Consider the following 8,325-nt stretch of genomic DNA (forward strand, 5'->3'; position numbering starts at 1 on the left):
TGTGTGTGTGTGTGTGTGTGTGTGTCTCATTAATAAATAAATAAAATCTTAAAAAAAAAAGGAAGAAAGAAATCTGAAAACTTGACCAATCAACATTTTCAAAATAGTTAGCTTCCCTAGTAATCAAAGAAATACAAGTTAAAATGACAAGATACAATTTCAACCTATCAGATTGGTAAAGGTTAGAAGAATGTTAATGCTTGGTGCAGGGAAGGATGTCGCAAATGGGCTTCTTATGCATTCCTGGTTTACCTGGTATGGCCTTAGTGTCACCTTACTAGAAAGCATCTGGTAAGCATCTCAGCAATATGAATAAAAATCTTTAACGGATGCCTAGCTAGCTCAGTTGGTTGGGCGTCTGACTCTTCATTTTGGTTCGGGTCATGTTCTCAGGGTGGTGGGATTGAGCCCTTTGTCTCGCTCTGCACTCAGTGGAGACTCTGCTTGAGAGTCTCCCTCTTCCTCTGCCCCTCCTCCCACTTGTGTGTGTGTGCAATGTGCTCTCTCACTCTCTGTCTGATATTAATAAATAAAATCTTTTTAAAAATGTTTAGGGCAGCCCAGGTGGCTCAGCGGTTTAGCGCCGCCTTCAGCCCAGGGCGTGATCCTGGAGACCTGGGATCGAGTCCCAAGTCAGGCTCCCTGCATGGAGATGGAGCCTGCTTCTCTCTCTACCTCTCTCTCTCTCTCTCTCTCTCTGTCTCTCATGAATAAATAAATGAAATCTTAAAAAAATGTTTAAATATGTGAATGCCCTTTGCCCTAGGAATGCTAGTAATTTATCCAAGGGAAATGATCAAGCAAGTATACAGGATATCTAGTCAAAAATGTTTATTACAAAATAATTATAACAGCAAAAGTTTAAGTTAACTTAAATGCACACCAATAAGGACAAGGTTTTAAGACTAAGGAAGAGCAGGGTGCCTAGGTGGCTCAGTGGTTGAGCATCTGCCTTTAGCTCAGGTCATGATCCCGGGGTCCTAGGATCATGTCTCACATCAGGCTCCCTGCTGGGAACCTGCTTCTCCCTCTATGTCTGCCTCTCTCTCTGTGTCTCTCATGAACAAATAAAAAAAACTGTTTTTAAAAAAAGGCTAAGGAAGAGCTACATAATGGATACATACAGAGCCACTAAGAACAATAATGCTTTCTCTTCCCCATCCAACAGATAGATAGCAGCATCTTCTGATGCAGTGCCAGCCACATCCCTGAGACATGATGGGGAAGGTCAGGGTAAATGGATTTGACCATATGGGGCACCTGGTCACCGGGACCACTTTTAAATCTGGCAAAGTGGATATTGTCACCATCAATGGCCCCTTCATTGATCTCAACTACATGGCTCAACTACATGGTCCACATGTTCTGGTATGATTCCACCCTCTACAATTTCCACAGCATAGTCCAGGCTGAGAACAGGAAACTTATCAGCAATGGAAAGCCCATCTCCACCTTCCAGGAGTGAGATCTCACCAACATCAAATGTGGTGATGCTAGTGCTGACTATGTTGTGGGATCCACTGGGGTCTTCACCACCATGGAAAAGGCTGAGGCTCACTTGGAGGGTGGGGTCAAGAGGGTCATCATCTCTGCCGCTTCTGCTGACACCCCCATATTTCTGATGGGCGTGAACCATAAGAAGTATGACAACTCCCTCAAGGTTGTCAGCAATGCCTCCTTTGCCACCAACTGCTTGGCCCCTCTTGCCAAAGTCATCCATGACAACTTCAGCATTGTGGAGAGACTCATGACTACAGTCCATGCCATCACTGCCATCCAGAAGACCATGGACAGCCCCTTTGGGAAGTTGTGGTGTGATGGCCAAGGGGCTGTCCAGAACATCATTCCTGCTTCTACGGTTCTGCCAAGGTTGTAGACAAGCTCATCCCTGAGCTGAATGGGGAGCTCAATGGCATGGTCTTCCATGTCCCCACCTTCAATATGTCGGTCATGGATCTGACCTGCTGCCTGGAGAAAGCTGCCAAATATGATGACATCAAGAAAGTGGTGAAGCAGGCATTGGAGGGGCCCCTAAAGGGCATCCTGGGGTACACTGAGGACCAAGTGGTCTCCTGAGTCTTTAACAGTGACACTCACTATCCCACCTTTGATGTTGGGACTGTCATTGCTCTCAGTGACTACTTCTTCAAGCTCATTTCCTGGTATGACAATGAATTTGGCTACAGCAACTTTATGGTCCACATGGCCTTCAAGGAGTAAGAGCCCCGTGAACCACCAACCCGAGCAAGAGCAAGAGGAAGAGAGAGGCCCTCAGCTGCTGGGAAGTCCCTGCCCCAACTCATCCTCCAACATGCTGAGAATCTCCCAACCTCCACAGCTTCCATCCCAGACTCCCTGAAGAAAGAGAGAGCCTTGGGTAGCCCTACCTTGGCATGTACCATCAATAAAGTATACTATACACAGCCAAAAAAACAACAAAAAGAACAATAAGGCAGATGTATATTTATTAGCATGGAAAGATGTGTCATAGCTATATCAAGAAAGAGCAAAACCAGGCAGCCCCGGGGGCTCAGCGGTTTAGCGCCACCTTCAGCATGGGGTGTGATCCTAGAGACCTGGGATCGAGTCCCACGTTGGGTTCCCTGTGTGGAGCCTGCTTCTCCCTCTGCCTGTGTCTCTGCCTCTCTCTCTCTCTGTCTGTCATGAATAAATAAATAAAATCTTTAAAAAAAAAAAAAGGAAAGAGCAAAACCAAGTTCCAAAGGCTATCTATAGTAAGATACTTTTTTGTTTCTTAGAATGTGGAAGGAAAAACAGTTAACAATGATTACTTAAAAAAAAAAAAAAAAAAACAATGATTACTTCTTGGTGGTAAAACCATGGATTATTTCTATTGCTTTTCTTTTGCTTACTTTTTCATTTTTCTAAATAAATTTTGAGTACTTTTGGAATTCTAAATAATGAATTCCTATGTAATTAAAATGCCTTTACCTAATGAAATGACATGGTATCTGGAATTTACTCCCGTCATCTAGGGTTGGGCTATGGATGAAACAAGTCTGGCTCTGAGCTGACAGCCCTTGAAGCTGGGTTATTGGGTACCTGGGGGCTCATTTCACTTTGTTCTCTACTTCTGTATATGTTTGGAATTTTTCATTCTAAAACTTTTTCCTAAAATGCTCCTTCTCAGGGCAGCCCTGGTGGCTCAGCGGCTTAGTGCCACCTTCAGTCCAGGGTGTGATCCTGGAGACCCGGGATCAAGTCCCACGTCGGGCTCCCTGCATGGAGCCTGCTCCTCCCTCTGCTTGTGTCTCTGCCTCTCTCTCTCCCTGTGTGTCTCTCATGAGTTAATAAATAAATAAAATCTTTAAAAAATAAATAAATAAATAAATAAATAAATAAATAAATAAATAAATTGCTCCTTCTCAGTACAAAGGGACATCTTGTCATCTTTTGTCCCTGTCCTTCCCACAATACACCTCCCGAGGTCACAACAGACCAGCACCATGCCCAGAGATATGAAGACCATCAGATGTTTTGATTAGTAAAATGGCTCCCCTCTCCTGTGGTCAGAAAGGCATTGAGTGAGATTCCCCCCTGCCCACCTTTCCAGCCTACACGAGACAATAGGCCTGGGGCCAGTCAAGAGCTAACTGACCCACACAAGAAACAAACTCACAGCCTTAGCACCTTATCAGCCTGATTCCTGGGTCACTCTATGTGATGGCCTGCCCTTGCTTCCTCCCACATGGGGCCATCTCTTTCTCAGAGGAAGCAAGTATGAAGATGTTAGCGGATTTGGCATATCCAGCCTGAAGATTGTCTCTTCCTTGGCTACTGCCCTGTGCTTTCTCATCCAGGCATATTGGCTATAAAAGTGCCTAGAATGCAAAAATCACTATGAATATTCATGAAGTCATATTACAAATAATACTCCTTTAAAAATGAATAATCTTCTGGCTGGTCTCCCTGGAAATTGAATTCCTCTCCCACACTTTGAGTCACTTGGAGATTGTTAATAGCATCGGTCAGCAAACTGTAGCCCAAATCTGGTCCACCATCTATTTTTACATGACCTGCAAGCCTAGAACGGTTTTTACATTTTGAATTGTTGAAAAAAAGTTTTAAAAGATAATATTTTGTGACACATAAAATTAAACTCAAATTTCAGTGCCCAGAAGTATGGTTTTATCAGAGTATAAGTAACACTCATACCTTTACCCCTTGCCTGTGGCCAATTTCACACTACAATGACAGAACCATTTGCAATACAGGCTGTATGGCCCACGTAACCTAAAATATTTACTATCTGGCTTTCTAGAGAAAAAGTTAGCTGACCTCTGGCTTGTGGTTCTCCTAACTAGTCTTGTGGTTCCCTCCTGTCTAATAAAGCTGAACAACGATGTCATGCATTGCCAGGAAGTGAGGCCGTCCTTTACACATCAGCCTGCAATCACCCAGATTGGAGGTTTTGGGTTTTAGAAAAATTCATTCATCCATCCAATGAAAATTTAATGAGTGTCAACTTTGTGCCACTCACAGTTTTAAATTCTGAGTTTCCGGGGGAGCCTGAGTGGCTCAGTCGGTTGAGCTTTTGACTCTTGATCTCAACTCAGGTCTGGATCTCAGGGTCATGAGTTCAAGCCCCATGTTTGGCATGGAGCCTACTTTAAGTTCTGGGTTTCTAACAGTACAATAAATAAGCAAAAACCTCTCTTGGAGTTGAAGCTCTACTGAAGAGACATGACCACAAATAAGTTGAATATTAATAGATATTATGCTAAGTGGCTTTAAGTGCTATGGAAGAGAGAAAAATGCAAGGCAGGGGTAGGAGAGTCAGGGAAGGGGAGGGTGGCGATTTCCAATCAGGTTTGGAAAGACTTCATTAACAAGGTATCATTTGAGTAAGGACTTGAAGGCAGGAAGGAGCAAGTCATGAACATACCTAGGAGGAGAACATTCTGGGGACAAGGAACAGCAAATACAAAGGCCCTCATGTGCACCGTGCCCTTGGTATTGAAGGAATATCAAAGACAATAAGTGGTAAAGGTTGAGATCAGGGAGGCAAGGAATAGGGAACAGATCATATGAGGTCTTGCCAGGCATATGGAGAACATGGCTTTTATCCAGAGTGCAATGGGAAGGCGATGGGGGATAAGAGCTGAGAAGTAACACAGTCTGATATCCAATTCCTTATTTAACACCTGTCTAAAATATTTCACAACCTTATATAAATGAGGCATACCTTTCCTTTTATTCTGATTTCTTAAGTTTAAAGAAGCATTGAAATGTATGAGAACAAGTGTAAAAGTTTAATAAAAAGGAAAAAAGCACATCAGTGAGTGTTCAGTTATCCATTGCTGCATGACAAATCAACCCAAAGATTAGTGGTTTACAAGAACAATGTTTTATTATTTCCCGTGATTCTGTGAGTCAAGTGGGATCAGCAGGGTGATTCTTCGACTTTTTTTGGCATCAGCTGAACTGAGCTGGAAGATTCAAGTTTTCAGTCATATGTGTGGAACTCTTTGTTTATCTATCTGGCCTCTCTTCCTGGTTAACTCAGGTTGCTTCACGGCATGGTGGTCTTGGGGTGTCAGAGCTGGCTTCGAGAGAAAAAGCAGAAGCTGCCAGACTCTTAAAGGCTAGACCTAGAATCAGCACAGCATCACTTCTGGCACATTCTATTGGCCAAAGCAATTCAAAAGCCAACTCAGATTGAAGGATAGGCGAAAAGAGACCCCACCCAGTGATGGGTTGAGCTGTGTGCACTATCTGACAAGAAGAAATTAGATGGTGGCCATCTTTAGAGACTCGCAGGGTGGGCAAGAAACTTTGATTTTCCCCCCATGGAACCTCAAAACTCTTGAGCTCCACTCCTTTCCTTTTGACCATAATGTATGCATACTGAAAAGTGGGATTAATAGACCCTGATTAACTTTATATTCTTTAATCATGAAATTCCCTAAGTCTTGAAAATCACTCTGAGAAGCATCCTGAGTCCTGCATCTACAGAGACTCTGTATTCATTCTCCTCTCTGGTTCTGCTGGCCCAGCTGTCTGGCTGAGCCTCCTCAACGTTCCCGGGCACTGTCGCACTCCAATAGGCAGCTGGGCTAATCTCAGAAGACAGGGTGGGTGGTGTGGCATTCTGTAGAATTTAGGGAATGTGATGCAGCTCTTTCCCCAGAAGAAGTCAATACTTCTCAGACTGGCCAAATGCACCCCAGCCAAAAGGAAAAGATATGGGAGGATTGAACATCTAAATTACCTCCAGACTTTAAAAACAGAAACCAAATTTGTTTGAAAATAAAATCTTAGATTTATGGAAAAGTCACAAAGATAGTACAAATTCCTTTTCCAGTTTCCTCTAATATTACCTCCTTATATAACCATGGTACATTATCAAAACTAAGATGTGAGCACTGCTACAATACTACTAACAAAACAACAGACATTCCGATTTCCCCAGTTTTTCCCACTAATGCCAGTCTTCTGTTCCAGGGTCCCAACCAGGATCCCACAGTACTTTTCGTGCTTCATGTCTCCTTGGTCCCTTCCAGTGTGTGACAGTGTGTCACAGCCTTTCCTTGACTTCTATGACCTTGACACTTTTGAAGAGCAGTGGTCAGATATTTTGTAGAATGTCCCTCCATATAGGGTTGACTGATGTTTTCTCATAATTAAACTGAAATTACAGGGTTTGAGAAGAATATTATAGAGATGAGGTGCTTTTCACTGCATCGTATTCAGGGGCACATGACAGCGATTATCTGATTACTGGTGACGTTACCCTTGGTGTCACCATTCAGTAAGGTGGGATTTATGAGGTTTCTCATAAATAGCAGAGGCCAGGCTCAAAACCTTTCCATTTTCTTCCTACATTTCTCTCTCTTCCTACATTTCCCTTTCCATTTTCTATCCCTTAGTGTTGAACCTGCACTCAAGGGGAGGGGAATTGAGCTTCTCTAGGAAGGAACTTTTGAGCTTTGAAAAATCCGCAGCACGCTGGGGCAGGGTTGCCAGCAGGGAGGGCCCCAAGCCTGCCCACTGACTTGCTGGTGACCTTGGATGAGTCACACAGTCTCTCAGAGCCGGGATTTCCCTCCCTCTTGTGAAATCCACGATGGCATCTCTGCCCCACAGCTGTCTCCTGGGAGCCTCAGGAGGTTTCAGCTGGTAACACTTTGAGTTACTAGAATATAGATCTGATTGGAGACAAAGAGTCCTTGCTAATAACAGCTGAAGTCTTGTCCTGGTCTGTAAACATTTCCCAATCCTTACACTCATCATCCCCATCACAGGAGTGCCCCCTAAAAGTGATGAGGCCATCACTATTTTTATAAAATGATCTCATGTTATTAATGTGCTAACATGGTCTAGATGTTGGAGGGAAATATTTTTGTAAAGTGAAGCATGATTTCATAAAGCAAATAATTCCCCTAAATTCACCTTTTTACATGAAGTCACTTTTCACTTGCTGGAGCTGCCTCAACCAAGGGAATTCCTCCCAAAGCACCTGCCATCTTCATGCAAATGCTTTGGAAAAGGCAGAATGTTTTCTACATTAATGGTGATAAATTATCTTAGAATTGTCAATTGAAGTAATTATTTCACATCCTTGAAGGTTGGCTCTTTCCTGGTGGAGAATGCTGGCCAACCTGTATTTTTGACACTTGATGCTAATTATAGACTAAACCCCAAGAGTATTGCTGTTTGGTGATTTTAGGAAAGATGTGGCTAGTAAGTAACAGTTTTTCTGGGGATAGCTGTATCTTTTGGGATTGGATGTCTTCCGCCATTGTTTGGAAATGACACCACTCTACTTGGGCTGCCGTGTCTGGGCACACGGGCTTTGCCCTGTACAACTCAAGGGCATCATCCACAAGGGCTCTGATGTCGATGTATTACCAACTTCAGTAAGGAAATCACTTAGAATGAGGTACCCCGTCCTTACTGAACACATGTTTTGAGCCTGGCCTCTGCTATAGACCTTATAACGCATGACAAGGTGAACAGTACACACATGCCCTCTACCCTCGTGGACCTTAGACTGATGAGGAAGTGAGTTATCAGTCAACATACAAAACGTGTGAGTAATCTGATAGGATAAGTACAGGGAACTCAAGAACCTATGATGGGAGGTTCAACATGGGCTAGGTATTTAGAAGATGAGTAGAAGAGGAGGAGGAGTTGCAGGGCCAATAAGGAGCAGATGTGAAATAGAAACAAGAGCCATGGCATGTGCGGCCTTTTGATCATCTCTCCCTCATCCATTCTGCCCCTCAGCCTTGTATTGTAGATGCGATCCCCCTCATCCCTAGCCGCAGGGCTAATTTCAGGCCTTCGTGATAGTAATTGGGG

At 43.5% G+C, this 8,325-nt stretch overlaps 1 pseudogene; it reads left to right on the plus strand.

The window, feature by feature from the left end:
* Positions 1-1,218: 1,218 nt before the first annotated feature.
* Positions 1,219-2,638, plus strand: LOC112672602 (glyceraldehyde-3-phosphate dehydrogenase-like; annotated as a pseudogene).
* Positions 2,639-8,325: the final 5,687 nt, after the last annotated feature.

This window comes from Canis lupus, chromosome 28 (assembly GCF_003254725.2).
Source record: "Canis lupus dingo isolate Sandy chromosome 28, ASM325472v2, whole genome shotgun sequence".
NCBI lineage: Eukaryota > Metazoa > Chordata > Mammalia > Carnivora > Canidae > Canis > Canis lupus.